Source organism: Podarcis gaigeae (assembly GCF_964106915.1).
Source record: "Podarcis gaigeae genome assembly, chromosome: 8".
Classification (NCBI taxonomy): domain Eukaryota; kingdom Metazoa; phylum Chordata; class Lepidosauria; order Squamata; family Lacertidae; genus Podarcis; species Podarcis gaigeae.
Genome location: NC_139684.1, coordinates 12,326,051 through 12,342,120, shown reverse-complemented (window position 1 = coordinate 12,342,120; position 16,070 = coordinate 12,326,051). Strand labels below are relative to the sequence as shown.

General features: G+C 43.8%; 1 protein-coding gene across 2 annotated transcripts in view; it reads right to left on the bottom strand.

Moving 5' to 3' along the window:
- DRAXIN (dorsal inhibitory axon guidance protein) overlaps positions 1–16,043 on the bottom strand; it is a 43,090-nt gene extending 27,047 nt beyond the window's left edge. Inside the window, exon 1 of one of the 2 annotated variants that reach the window (XM_083750281.1) lies at positions 15,735–16,043. The gene's annotated coding sequence lies outside the window, so the exon portion shown is untranslated. Of the gene's footprint in view, positions 1–11,756; positions 11,778–15,734 lie in introns of those variants that run through there. The other variant, XM_083750283.1, reaches the window with a different exon arrangement.
- Between the last annotated feature and the right edge of the window lie 27 nt (positions 16,044–16,070).

The window sequence follows — 16,070 nt, the reverse complement described above, 5'->3', positions numbered from 1 at the left end:
TTGTATAATTTTTTTCAAGCATTTTCACAATAATCTTCATACCCAATGGTTCCATAAATTGACTTTCCACCCCCACTTCTGCAAAGTTCTTACCGAAACCTTTTCTACTGCATTATATTACACACAGTTTCTCTAGTACAGTTATTTTATCATTCTTCTGCTGCTGCTTTTATCTTGAATCCTGCCAGCGATTTCATTAGTACTATCCACATGTATTTGATGTGCCAATGTCAGGGTACGGTCATTCATTGTTTGCTCTTCTGCAACTTTTGGGACTGCATTACACACCACACATTTAAAGAGCACCCAAACACCCAAAAGTGAATCCTGGGAGCTGTAGATTATCCCTTACAGAACTACCATATTTTTTGCTCCATAAGACACACTTTTTTCTTCCTAAAAAGTAAGGGGAAATGTCTGTGTGTCTTATGGAGCGAATGTTTGGTCCCTGGAGCTGAATTGCCCAGGGGCAAAAAGCAGATAATGCTTTTTGGGGGTTTTTTTGAAAGAGGGAAGTGGGTGTTGAAACAAAGCCACTGATCCTTTGCCAATCAGGGAGAGAGATAAGGGATGCTAGAGATAAAGGAGGCTGCCTGGGAGGGGGGAGGTAAAGACAGCAAACTTTCAAGGGGGGGAAACAGGAAGAGGAGCAGTAAGGAGAGAAATTAGAAGAAAAGGAGGAGCAAGAAACTGTTCCAGCTAAGGAAAAGACACTAAGGGGAAAGACACTAAGAGGGAAGGGAGTGCTGAAAGGAAACAGCTGATCGGTGGGATTGGAAGAGAGATAAGGGAGGCTAGTGGAGGCTGCCTGGGAGGGGGGAGGTAAAAGCCCATTCCTCAGGATTTTTGCATTGGGTCACCCCAAATTCACCATCAGATCACATAGCATGTCCATGGCTACAGCCTGCACCAAAAAAAATCATGCATCCACTGTTGCGTGGGGCTGCAGTGGTGCAAAAATGTGGTTACAAAGCACGGATCCACATGGATCCTCAGGATTTTTGCATTGGGTCACCCCAAATTCACCATCAGATCACATGTCTGTGGCCACAGCATGAACCACAAAAAACATACATCCAATGTTTCATTCAGAATTTTTTTTTTGCTTGTTTCCCTCCTCTAAAAACTAGATGTGTCTTATGGTCATGTGCGTCTTATGGAGCGAAAAATACGGTACATATGCAGCACACTAAATAAACTAGAGTTCCCAGGCGGGAGAAGGAATATGCTTTGAGAACATAAGACGAGCCTGTGGGATCAGGCCAGTGGCCCATCGAATCCAGCATCCTGTTCTCACAGATGCCAACCAGGTGCCTGTAGGAAACTTTCAAGCAGGACCCAGGCACAACACAACAACGGCGTGCCACAATGCATTATGGGATGGCACCCCCCCCAGCCACCCCTGTAAGCAGGGCCGCTCTTCTATGGCAGGAAGGTGCTGAGTTGATTAATGGCTTTCATCTGCACATTAAAATATCCTGGGGCTGCCTTTGCACATTATTCTTGGGTGCAGAAAAGCAGACTCAGCATTCCGCTCCCAGAAGAAGAATTAGGGGAACAACAACAACAATTTATTACTGATACCCTGTCCATCTGGCTGGGTTTCCCCAGCCACTCTAGGTGGCTCATAACAGAATATTAAAAACATGATAAAACATCAAACATTAAGAACCTCCCGAAACAAGGCTGCCTTCAGATGTCTTCTAAAAGTCAGGTAGTTGTTTATTTCCTTGACATCTGATGGGAGGGCGTTCTGCAGGGAGGGCGGGTGCCACCACTGAGAAGGCCCTCTGTCTGGTTTCCTGTAACCTCACTTCTCATAGGGTGAGAAACCCCAGAAGGCCCTCGGTGCTGGATCTCAGTGTCCGGGCAGGATGATGGGGGTGGAGACACTCCTTCAGGTATACTGGGCTGAGGCCGTTTAGGGCTTTAAGGTCAGCACCAACACTTTGAATTGTGCTTGGAAACATACTTTACCGACTTCCGGTCGGCGCCAGCGTTTTAATGGCGGTCTTAGCCTCGAGCTCCGAGGCGAGACTGCTCTGCGAGTTCGGGTCTGACCCGCTACGGCGAGCGGGGGACCCCTAAAATCGCAGGCGCTGAAGCCTGCGAACAAGGAGACTCGGTGGGCACCTTTGCGCCCCCCGGTACTGCGAAAGAGCCTTTTTAAAGGCTCCGGAGCGGCATCGGGTGTGAGCGCGGTGCTGAGAGTCGCTACCCAGCCCGCAGAGTGAAGCCGCGTCGCCATTAACGGAGAGCGCCGATTCCTTCCTGAAACTACAATTGGCATCGATACCCGTGAGTAAGAACTTCAAAACAACTATTAACGGGACTTAAAAACTTGGATTTGGCTGAAAACGGGAGGCATTAAATCAAGGAAGTCTGCCCCCCGGAAACTGCATGTTTAATCAAGCAACGAAAAAATCAAGTTGTTTTTATATGACAAGTGCTTTTTAAAACTACAAGCCCGACATCAAAGAGTAACCTCCCCCCCTTTTTGGGCAGGAATAGGGGGGGGGAGAAAAAAAAGAGACATTATTAACCTGCTGAAAACATCAAGAGAAGTTATCCCCCCTCACCGCTAAACCCCCCTGGTAGGGGCTGCCTGATCAGAGTTGTATCGCCGGAAAAAGGGAACTGTCAAAAGGGAGCTGTCAAAATCGGACGGCAGATGTAAATGACTCTATTTGACAAAAAGTAACGGTTTTGGCTTATTTAGAAGATTGTTTTACCTTGATACAAAGTAAAGTTCGTGTTGGACTATTGGATTTGTATCGATATATGCTTAAAGCTTCTTTGTGACTTTCACTTTTGGGATACATTTTACTCCCCCTAGAGGGAAAGAGAGACATTGTTCCATTGGAAAAAATAACAGTGGGATTTTCCACTTAAACCTTTCCTGTGTGAACGACCTTGGCTATGAGCAATCCAGTGGAGGAAATATCAACAAGGGCCAGAACAAAAGCACAAGCACAAAAGAAAAGGGCCTCCACGGCAGGCTTACCAGCTGCACAGGAAAGAGTAACAACAGCATCAATGGATTCTATGACACAGGCACTGCTTAAAATAAACCAGTCTCTAGAGGCATTGACAAAGCAATCCACAGACAACTCCAAGAAGTTGGCAGAAAATTCCAGAAAATTGACAGAACTTACAACAAGATTAGACCTGAACACAACAACGATATCATCTCATACTGACTCCATAAATAAATTAATACAGGAAAATACAGAAACGAGGAGGATAGCCGAGAGTGCTCAAAGTACGGTTGAGGAATTTAAAGGAAAATTTGTTCCAATTGAGAGGAAAGTGGGTGAACATGATGCAACTTTGGCTTTGATGGAACTTGAGAGAAAAGGGAAGAATTTGAAGCTGAGACTTGTCCCTGAGGAAGAAAAGGACGACCTTAAGGAATTCCTCACAGAGAATATTCATGGATTTTGGTTGGAGGATTGGGAAGGAGAAGAAGATTTTGAGATAACCACAGCCTTCCGGCTGGGCAGGAGACAAGGCAAAAAGCCGAGGGATTGTCTAATCACATTAAGATCCAGAGAAGAGAGAGACAAAATATTAAATCTACATTTTCAGAAGGCATTGGTGATAGGAAACTCTCAAATACAGATTTTTAAAGACATCCCCCGTTATATCTTGCAAGTAAGGACCTACTTCAAAGACCTTGCTGACCTGCTGAAGGGAAATAGCATCCCATTTAGGTGGGAATTCCCACAAGGATTGTCCTTCAACTTTAAAGGGAGAAAGATAAAGATCAAAACAATACAGGACAAGGACCAGTTTTTGGAGAGAAACTTTGAGGACTTACAAAAAGGGACTGTGACCCTAAAAGAACCAACAGACATTTCAAATCTATCATTTGGACTTACTTCACCACCACCAACCGAAGAAGAACAATTATTGGGTGCGGTCGGAGGAACAGATACCCATCAATAAACAAAGATGTCTCTGCAATTATTAACCTGGAATTGTAATGGTTTGAACCTTCCCCGAAAAAGAAAACAAGTTTTTTACATTCTAAAAAAAAAGAACAATTGGACATAATATGCCTCCAAGAAACACATATAGCCAGGACCCACAGGAAGCTTCTGATAAATAAGAGACTGGGATTGGAATTTATATCATCAGATAAAGTCAAAAAAAGAGGCGTAGTGATGTACATTAAAGAAAAATTGGCCCCAAAAATGATATTTAAGGACGAGCAAGGAAGATATTTGGCAGTTGAAATTCAATCACAAGGAGAAAAACTTTTAATAGTAGGGGTGTATGCACCTAATGAGGGGAAGGCGGAATTTTTCAAGAAACTGCATGAGACTCTATCAGACTTTATGGATTATAAAATTGTAATGATGGGCGATATGAACGGAGTAGTCTCCACAAACATGGACAAAGCTCAAAGACTTGTGATATCCAAGGACGGGAGACTACCAAAGGCTTTTTTTGAAATGACCGACAATATGGACTTAATAGACATTTGGAGAACAAGGAACCCTCTAGAAAGAGAGGGAACCTTTTTCTCCGAAGCAAAGATGACATGGACTAGAATTGACCAAATCTGGATCTCCAGCAATCTGGCATCAAAAGTTAAGAAGATAGAAATCTGCCCAAAAACCTGCTCCGACCATAATGCTGTAAAAATGGAAATGAAACAAACAACGGCGGGAACATTTCGATGGAGAATGAATGACACCCTCTTAAAAGATGAAGAAATCTACAAGAAGGCCCAAAAAACTTTAAGAGAATATTTTGAGATAAATTTAAGAACAAATGTGGAGAAAAGAACAATCTGGGATGCAAGCAAAGCCGTGATGCGTGGTTTTCTTATTCAGCAGAATTCCCTAAAGAGAAGAAAGCAAAAGGAGAGGGAAGAGAAAATCCTGGAAAAAATAAAGGAAGAAGAGAAGTTAAGATCTAAACCAAAGTCACAAGAAATATTAAGAGAAATAAAATTCTATCAGATGCAATATATGGAACTGATGAATCAAGAAATAGAATGGAAGATAAAGCAGATGAGACAAAAGACATTTGAATCGGCAGATAAATGCGGGAAACTGCTATCATGGCAATTGAAAAAAAGACAAAAACTGAATACTGTAACATCTTTGGAAGAAGATGGAAGAATAATCACTAGACCAAATGAGATAAGTAATTGTTTTCAAAGCTTCTTCAAAAAACTGTATGCGCAAGGCCCAACAAACGAGCAAGAAATAGAGGAATTCATCAAAAAATATGGACTTTCAAAAATCTCAGAACAGAATAAGATGACCTTAAATGGGAGAATAACAGAACAAGAAATAGAGGGTGCCATTCAGAATATGAAATTGGGGAAATCTCCAGGACCGGATGGTTTAACTGCAGGATATTACAAAATGTTAAAAGAATGGTTGATTCAACCATTGAAAGAAGTTTGCAATCAAATTTTGGAGGGGGAAAAGGCTCCCGAATCGTGGAAAGAGGCATTCATCTCACTTATACCAAAGACAGAGACTGGCAAAAGCCAAGTAAAAAACTATAGGCCTATATCACTGTTGAATGTGGATTATAAAATTTTTGCAGACATTCTGGCAAAAAGATTTAAAAGAGTGCTGATAGGGGAGATTCATAAGGACCAAACAGGCTTTCTCCCAGGGAGATATATGTCAAGTAATGTGAGAAATATTTTAGACATTCTGGAACTGTTGGAAATGGACATTAACAAAAAGGCAGTTTTGATCTTTGTGGATGCGGAGAAAGCCTTTGACAATATCAATTGGAGTTTTATGATGAAGAATCTCCAGGGAATGGGGGTAGGCCAAAGATTTCAAAATGGTATAGGTGCGATATATGCAGAACAAAAAGCAAAATTAATTGTGAATGGTATGGTGATGAACGATATATCAATAGAAAAGGGTACACGACAGGGATGCCCTATGTCTCCCCTCCTGTTTATATCCGTCCTGGAGGTTTTGTTAAACATGATTAGAATGGATCCGCTGGTTAAAGGTATTCAGGTCGGAGCGAAACATTATAAATTAAGGGCATTTGCAGACGATTTAGTTTTAACATTACAACAGCCAGAGGAGAGTACGAAAAGAGTGTTGGACCTCATTGAGATATTTGGTCAAGTGGCAGGATTTAAATTGAATAGACAAAAAACCAAAGTGTTGGGGAAAAATTTGACACCGGAAGAAAAAGATAGATTTCAAAACGTAACGGGTTTGGAAATCGTTAAAAAAGTTAAATATCTGGGGGTAAACTTAACATCAAAAAATGCTAATTTATTTAAGGACAATTATGAGAAATGTTGGACAGAAGTTAAAAGGGATCTAGATATATGGTCTAGACTGAAACTTTCCTTGTTAGGCCGTATAGCTGTTATCAAAATGAATGTATTGCCGAGAGTGTTATTTTTGTTTCAGACTCTACAAATTCTGGACAAGATGGAGTGTTTCAAGAGGTGGCAAAAAGATATATCTAAATTTGTCTGGCAGGGCAAAAAGCCCAGAATTAAGTTTAAGATCTTAACAGACGCAAAAGATAGAGGGGGGTTTGCCCTGCCGGACTTGAGGCTCTACTATGAGGCAGCAGCTTTCTGCTGGTTAAAACAATGGCTACTTCTTGAGGACACAGACATCTTAGATCTAGAAGGTTATGATAATAACCTCGGCTGGCATGCGTATCTGTGGTATGACAAGGTGAAAGTGCATAAGAGTTTTAAAAACCATATGGTACGGAAGGCATTGTATAACGTCTGGATCAGGTACAAAGATTTAATGGAAAATAAAACCCCCAGATGGTTATCACCAATGGAAGCAAAAGCAGTTAAAAAACTTAACATGGACTCAAACTGGTTAAAATATGATGAAATGTTAGAAAAGGATGGAGAAAAGTTTAAATTAAAGAGCTATGAAAAATTAAAACATAGAGTTAGAGATTGGCTACATTACCACCAAATAAATGAAGTGTTCAAGCTGGACAGGAAAGTAGGATTCCAGAGTGAAAAGTCAAAGCTAGAAACGGAACTGTTAGAACCCAATACAAAAAACTTATCTAGAATGTATAACCTGCTGCTGAAATGGAATGTACAGGATGAAACGGTAAAATCAGCTATGATTAAATGGGCACAAGATGTTGGTCATGACATTATGTTTGCTGACTGGGAACAGTTATGGACCACCGGTTTGAAATTCACAGCATGTACTGCTTTGAAAGAAAATATTATGAAAATGATTTACAGGTGGTACATGACTCCAGTCAAGCTTGCTAAGATCTACCATTTGCCCAATAATAAATGTTGGAAATGTAAGGAAGCTGAAGGAACCTTCTATCACCTTTGGTGGACCTGCCCAAAAATTAAGGCCTACTGGGAAATGATCTATAATGAAATTAAGAAAGTCCTTAAATGGACGTTTTCAAAGAAACCAGAGGCTTTTCTTCTGGGCATGGTGGGCCAATTGGTACCGAAGAAGGATAAGACTTTCTTTATGTATGCAACCACGGCAGCAAGAATTCTTTTAGCAAAGTATTGGAAGATGCAAGAACTACCCACTCTGGAGGAATGGCAGACGAAGGTGATCGAATATATGGGACTGGCAGAGATGACCGGCAGAATCCGTGACCAGAGGAAGGAGGCGGTGGAGGAAGATTGGAGAAAATTTAAAGTATACCTTAAGAACTATTGTAAAATATCGGACGGTTAAGATGTCGAGAGGCTAGAAACAAAGAACTACAGCTGTAAATCGTAAATTAAAGGGGGAAACTTAATGAGAATATATAGAGAAATTGACTGAAGGGTTGCTGACACATTATAAAATAATGATGCAGAGAAGGGGAGGTATGGGGAAGTCATCTTTTATGTATCTGTTTGTGATTTGTTTGTTTTTCCTATACCCTTGTTCCTTGTTTTTTTTCTGTTTTGTAAAAACAATAAAAAAATTATTATAAAAAAAAAGGAAACATACTTTACCTACCCTCCTCCACAGAGCTACAATGCACAGAACCTTGAACAAACTATGGTTCCCAGGTGGGGGAAGGATTGTGATTTTAGAAGCTAAGAAGATGCTGCTGGATCAGGCCACTTCCCCATCTAGTCCAGCATCCTGTTCTCAGTGTGGCCCAATGGGAAAGCCACAAGCAAGACCCGAGCACAAGAGTTGTCTCCCTTCCTGTGGGTCCAGCAACTGATATTCAGAAGCATTACTGCTTCTGACCATGTTAAGGTAAACACAAAGCACCCCTGGATGGTTAAGTCCAGTCAAAGGCGACTATGGGGTTGCGGCACTCATCTCGCTTTCAGGCTGAGGGGCCGGCCTTTGTCCACAGACAGCTTTCCAGGTCATGTGGCCAGCAGGACTAAACCGTTTCTGGCGCAACAGGACACCGTGACAGAAACCAGCACACATGGAAACGCTGTTTACCTTCCCACCACAGCTGTACCTGTTTATCTACTTGCACTGGTGTGCTTTCGAACTGCTAGATTGACAGGAGCTGGGACAGAGCAACGGGAGCTCACCCCATCACGGGGATTCGAACCGCCGACTTTCTGATGGGTAAGCCCAAGAGGCTCAGTGGTTTATACCACAGCGCCACCCATGGAGACCGAGCATAGCCATTGTGGCTAGTAGACATACTGTCCTCCAATAATTTGTCCAGTCCTCTTTTGTAGCCATCCCCGTTGGTAGCCATCACGGCCTCTTGGGGGAGCGAGTTGCAATGGGTGCAATGGGTGAACAAGTCCCTCCACATATGTGAGATGATCAGCCTGGCACCTGAATCTTATCTCAACCCTGGCAATGGAACGAAACCCTTCATCACACCCAAAGGCAAACAGGCTAGCTTAGGGGCCACAGGCCAGGATGTATCACACAACACACAGAGAGCTCTGTCCTCCTACAAAGGGGAACAGTTGGCTGGGGGGCCCTTAGGAGTAGGGCTGGGCGATATCCAGTTTTCAGCATTGTGATATATCACCCAGTTAAACATCACAATATACCAAAATACAGTGGTACCTTGGTTATTGCCTGTTGTCTTTGTCCAGCTGGACCATAAAGAAGGCTGATCGCCGAAGAATTGATGTTTTGAATTCTGGGGCTGGAGGAGACTCTTGAGAGTCCCATGGACTGCAAGAAGATCAAACCTCTCCATTCTGAAGGAAATCAGCCCTGAGTGCTCACTGGAAGGACAGGTCGTGAAGCTGAGGCTCCAATACTTTGGCCACCTCATGAGAAGAGAAGACTCCCTGGAAAAGACCCTGATGTTGGGAAAGATGGAGGGCACAAGGAGAAGGGGACGACAGAGGACGGGATGGTTGGACAGTGTTCTCAAAGCTACCAGCATGAGTTTGACCAAACTGTGGGAGGCAGTGGAAGACAGGAGTGCCTGGCGTGCTCGGGTCCATGGGGTCACAAAGAGTCGGACACGACTTAATAACAACAACAACTTTGGTTATTGAATTTAATCTGTTCCAGAAATCCGTTCGACTCCCAAAACCTTTCAAAAACCAAGGCGTGGCTTCTGACTGACTGCAAGAACTTCCTGCACTCAAGCGGAAGCTGTGTCGGATGTTTGGCTTCCGAAAAAGGTTCAAAAACCGGAACACTTATTTCCGGGTTTTCGGTGTTTGGAAGCCGATTTGTTCGACAACTAAGCCGTTTGAGGACAAAAGTACCACTGTATGTCTAAAATAAGGATGGAGCTCTGAAGAGGCAAATGCTGTCTTCATGGTTTTCCCCGCATCGTGATTTTTTTGCCAGTGTTTGCTCTTATGATTTGCAGGAGGCAAGGGAGAGCTGAGCCAGCAGAGTTAACAAGGGCTTCAGGAATCAAGAGAAGCATTGGTTTCCCCCCACATTTGCATAGCATGCATGTCATGCTTCGCAATACATTGCCAGGCAATGTATTTACGAAATTACGAAAAAATTACGCAACTGCTTTCATGATATGGACTTCAAACCTGATTCACATCTGATGTCAGGGCTGGCCTTGACCAACATCATGACAATGGAGGTGGGGAACAATGATGGGGAACAGCACACAGAGTCAAACGTGGGTGGGGCGGCAGGGCAGGGCAAGGCGGCAACCCTGGTTCTCTTCGAGCAGCAAAATGGGACACCCCAGCCCAGATCTAGAGGTTCCCATCTCTTTCTAGGACAAGACGGGGAAGGCTGCTTCCCTCTAGGACTTATTGTACTGCAACTCCCATCAGCCCTGCCCGTTGGTTGTGCTGGCTGGGTCTGATGGGAGTTGGAGTCCACCAAGTCCTGGAGGGCACCAGGTTGGGGAAGTCTGAGTTAAAGAATGGAAAATTGGTTTTGTATGGCTGGCTGGGCTCTGAAATGTTTGATGCTCACCCACCGTAGACTACACAGTACACTTCCAGTAAAGGTAAAGGTAAAGGTACCCCTGCCCGTACGGGCCAGTCTTGACAGACTCTGGGGTTGTGCGCCCATCTCACTCAAGAGGCCAGGGGCCAGCGTTGTCCGGAGACACTTCCGGGTCACGTGGCCAGCGTGACATCGCTGCTCTGGCGAGCCAGAGCCGCACACGGAAACGCCGTTTACCTTCCCGCTGGTAAGCGGTCCCTATTTATCTACTTGCACCCAGAGGTGCTTTCGAACTGCTAGGTTGGCAGGCGACACTTCCAGTACAGTGTACTAATGCCAGTGTCCTGGAAGAAGCAAAGATCATCAGTGTCAAAGCAATAGTTCTTCAACATCAACTTCACTGGGCTGGTCATGTTGTGTCCTGATTATCGTCTTCCAAAGCAACTACTCTATTCCAAACTTAAAAATGAAAAGCGTAATGCTGGTGGTCAACAAAGGAGGTTTAAAGACTGTCTCTCTCTCTTTTTTTTACTTCTTTTTATTCATTTTCTATTACCAAACAACAACAAAAAAGGGGGGGGGAAGAATAGCGAACACATACCAAAGAAAAAAGAAAACATCAACCAAAACAAAACACCTAAACCAACAAAAAAACAAACATTAATTTACAACAAATAACGATTGACTTCCCTCCATCTCGGTTTTGGGTTATGTGAATATTAAATCCAATCTGCAGTTTTTCATTATATAGCATCTACGCATCGCAAGAGTTATATTGCACCTACTGTGATTTTTATATCTCTAGAATTTGTTTCCATATACATGTATGTTATAAATTTAGACCAATTGTCAATAAACTTTCTACCTTTTGCTGTCTAATGTTCTGCGTCATTTTAGCTAAATCCATATACTCAAATAATTTAATTTGCCAATCTTTAACGGTCGGGATATTTGGGGTTTTCCAATTTTGTGCTAACAGAATCCTGGCAGCTACAGTTGCATATTGAAACATTACGTAATCTTCTTTCTTAATCTCCTCTCCGATCATTCCCAGAAGGAAGGCTTCGGGCTTTTTGACAAAGGTGTATTTAAGTATTTTCTGTAGTTCATTGTAGATGGAATCCCAATTTTTTTTAACTTCTTCGCATTTCCACCACATGTGGTAGAAGCTTCCCAAAGAGGTTTAAAGACTGTCTCAAGGCAAATCTAAAAAAGTGTAGTATAAACGCCGACAGCTGGGAAACACTGGCCTGCAAGTGCTCCAGTTGGAGAACAGCCTTTATCAAAGGTGTCATGGGCTTTGAAGACACTCGAACTCAGAGAAACGTGCTAAGAGGAAGGCACACTTGGCAAACCCTCACCGTGATCAACTCCTGCCCGGAAACCTATGTCCCCACTGTGGAAGGACATGTGGATCCAGAACTGGCGTTCACAGTGACTTACGGACTCACTGTTAAAACCGTGTTTATGGAAGACAATCTTACTCGGCCACTGGCGTAGCGTGGGGGGTGCAGGGGGGGCCGGCCGCACCGGGCGCAAAATCTGGGGGGGTGCGCTCGCACTCACAGCTCTCTGCCCCTACTAAAATCCATGGGTTAGGGGGCGCAAATTACTTGCCTTGCCCCAGGTGCTGACAACCCACGCTACGCCACTGTACTCAGCTATGAGGGATCGCCAAAGAAGACCACACAGCCGAACACAGTTCAGCCACTGGGCCAGGGGTGGGGAAATTTTGGTCATTTGAGTGTTGCTGAACTACAACCAGGGTTGTCCCAAGTCATTTTGGCAGCTGAGGCTAACCACAGAATAGTGCCCGCCCACCCCTGCCAGGGAAGAAGTGGTGAACGAAGATCTACATCAGGACCAAGGAGAGAATTAAGATCTAAATCAGTACCATGGAAAGAGTAAATAACTACATTGTGAGCTAGAGTGGGAGGAGACCAGTAGCCAAGAGACTGGTGTAGCGGCTGCATTGCGGGGGCAGATAACACCTCCAAGGATCATGTCTCAGCTGTCAGTGCCGCCACAGCAGCAGTGGGCATTCCTCAGTGGCCAAATTTTCTGCTTCTGTGGATCCTGCCACCCGAGGCAGTCGCCTCACCTTGTCTCATGAGTGGGCCGGCCCTGACTCTCATAATCCCCGGGCATTGGCCATGCTAGCTGAGGCTTATGGGAGTTGTCGTTCAGCCACATCTGGGCGACCCAAGATTCCCCACACCTGCTCTGAACCATGGCTAAGCATTCTGTGTGAACCACATCCTTAGCAGAAATCCATTAAGCCTTAACTATTAAGAATTCCAGAATCCCTGCCGTCTTGCTTTGCAAATTTAATCCGCACCAGTGGATCACCATGATTCTTTTCTCTCTCTCTCTTTTTAGTATATCATGCAAGACTGATGTATGCCGAACACAAGATCTCCTGATAGATCTCTGGCGGATTTTGCTATCGGTTTCTGACTCCCACTCGTTTTAACAGCTACAGGAAAATGACTTTTCCCACCTCAATTAGGCTGCTGAGATGAAGACAGCCCACCAGGAGGGGGGCTGTGTCTGAAAGGATTGCAAGTTCAGTCCTGAAAATAAATCCCTAGGCTCTGAGTGTGCTCAGAAGCACTCTGATTTGTTAATTTTTTTTAAATTAATAGTACAGTGGTACCTCGGGTTACATACACTTCAGGTTACAGACTCCACTAACCCAGAAGTAGTACCTCGGGTTAAGAACTTTGCTTCAGGATGAGAACAGAAATCGCGCAGCAGCGGCACGGCAGCAGCAGGAGGCCCCATTAGCTAAAGTGGTGTTTCAGGTTAAGAACAGTTTCAGGTTAAGAATGGACCTCTGGAACGAATTAAGTACTTAACTCAAGGTATACCATTGTATGTCTTTTGCACCCAGCTCTGGTTGTTAGGTTTTGGGGGTCCCAATATAAACTAGAGTAGATCTGACAAGCCTGAAATTGTACCGTTCCTGACCTAAGGAATCCCCATTGACATTTCTTCTTGAATTTCAAATGTCCCTTGTGGCAAAACATTGGGAACATTAATTTTGAATGGTGCATCTTAGTTTTTTTAAAATATATTTTTAAATCCTAATGAGATTCATGCCTAGATCCAAAGTGTGGGATTCCATGATGCCTTTGACAATTTTGTACCGCTTAATGACAGCTGTCTCTATGCACAGGACACTCAGTGAAACAAACGAGTTAAAACTCTCACATCAACATTCAACTAAAAAGCCGTATTAGAAGGAGAATCTTGCATTTTTAAGAACTCACCCCTAATATCTTATTTTGTGCAGAGAAAAGTCAACATTTAAAGAAGTGTACTGTGCTGGGTTTAAGGATAATATTTATAAATGGTTTCAACTGGATGTGTGTGTGCATGTAATCTTCTGGATTTTGAACTGTATGTGAGTCAATGGGCAAAATTTTACTCCTTATAGCCCCCTTTTCCTCCAGCCCCCACCCAAAAATAATCCAACAAGCCCCCCCCCCAAGTCTCACCACAAAGATGCAATCATATTTCTAATCAAACCGTCTCAACTGGAGATTCTGCGACTCTTCTGTGACTGGAGATTAAGGACTCTTAAACAGAAGAGGCAAAACTCTGTCCGTATCATAAAAAGAAAAAAAAGGGGGGGACATCTGCCCAAAATGGGGTCGCTAATACTTCCCTCCTCTGAAACTGACCTATTGCCACTTTTACAAGTTCCCGTCTGCAGCATGAAACATTTTATAAACACACACATTTTTCTCTCTTTCAAACTGCAGCCACGCTCAATCTAGGAAACCTTCCCCCCCCCCCCCAAACGCCAGATATCCAGAATTATCCCTTGGAGACAAATTGGCTCAGGTGAGCAGAAAATGGGGGTGGGGAGAGAGAGAGAGAGAGAGAGAGAGAGAGAGAGAGAGAGAGAGAGAGAGAAATAGACCCCCCTCGCCATGCAAAAGCTCTGAAATGTGTCTTTGTCTCAGTTCTCCAAGGAAATGGGGTGTCCCTGTTCAAGGGGGTGGGGGTGGAGCTATTCCAAAAGAAAGAGACTGGATCTTTGCTAAATCATTTTATTTGACTTGAAAAGTGTCCAGGGTTGGGGATTTGTGGGTGAAGGCGTTTGGCCACGATCCAGGGAGGAAGGAAGGCAGGCAACTTCCACCTCGTGCCTTAATTGCTTTATGAAATTATGGGTTGGTAATAGATCCAAGATAAGCAGCCTGTAACCCTGAATTTAAGACTACTATTGGTAACGAGAGTCTCAATCCCCACCAACTCCCGAGGCTCCCCATCTAAAGCAAACCTCAGCAAGTTACTTCATATGTCAAGATTTGTTCACCGTCTGTCGTTTTTAAAAAATACACACACGTCCCAGGGAGTTGCACAACAACAAGAAGTGTGTGTTAAAACCTCGTTCACATCCCACACAACATATACGTATGCGCAGTTTGAAGCCAACATAGAAAAAGTCGAATTTAAATTAAATGAAAACTGGAGCGACTCAAGAGCAAACTGATATGTACAAGGATCTAGGCTGCTAGAATTATAGCGTGCAAATGGGAAGCTGCAGACTTGCTCTGCCTCCGGGGGGCTGTTAGTTCCTACTCAGAGTAGACCCACTGAACTCCATCAAGATGACGAACTTGGGTCCATTCATGGGTCTGCTCCAAGTGCAACTTGGTGGGCTTAGGATCTGTTGGACCTAAGGCAGCGATGCCCATTAATTTCTGTCTACTCTGAGTAGGGCTAGCATCTGCACCATTCACATGCCCTTGATACACATCCTAGCGTGGATTGGGAGCGGGGAGGGGGGAAATTGATAAGGATAAATAGTTACAGATAGGTAGCCGTGTTGGTCTGCCATAGTCAAAACAGTGTATCTGAAGAAGTGTGCATGCACACGAAAGCTCATACCAAGAACTAACTTAGTTGGTCTTTAAGGTGCTACTGGAATTTTTTTTCTTTTGTTTTAAGGATAAATAGGTTATATATATATATATATAACCTCACTTCCGTGGTACCTTCTGGATTTCTCATTCTCAAAAAGCCCCAAATCTCCTATCTATCTATCTATCTATCTATCTATCTATCTATCTATCTATCTAAGCGACTTACGAAAACATTTATTTCATAAAATTTATATACCGCTTGCTCGCTTTAAAAATCCCCAACGACTCCTCACATGTTTAAAATGACCACCTTATGGGGAGATAATCCGAAAATTCTTTAATATTCTATGCCAGAACCCTCACCTTTTTAAGAATAAAGAACCCAAGGACAGCTTAGCAAATGCATCCACCCACCAAATATTTCCTCTGTTCAAAAATAAAAAAAATCTTTTGCTCGGAGGGAAGTCTGGGGAGATAAAGAGTTCCCAGCACGCGCCAGGCTGCCGCGCAGATGCCGCGGTAGATGCGCGCGTGCGGAGCTTACCTGCGTACTGCTAAGCCAGCACTGGGAGGCAGCTGGGCTGGTCCAAGGCGGCGCTGCTTTCTACTGAATCCTGAAGTGCTGAACAGGAGGGAGAGGGGAAATAGAGGGGAGGGGAGAGAGGGGTTGGGCTTAGGAATATCCCCCCCCCCTTCTAAAAAAAAAGTGAGGTGCGGGGGGTTTTCAAGAGGAGGGGGAAAACTGGGAGGACTTTTTCTAAAGCTCCCAGACTTAGAAAGAAACAGTGTTTGAAAAGGAGCATGCTTTGCTGGGGAGAGGGGTGTGGTTTTGTGTGTGTGTGTATGAGAGTGTGTGTGTGTGTGTGTGTGTGTGTGTGTG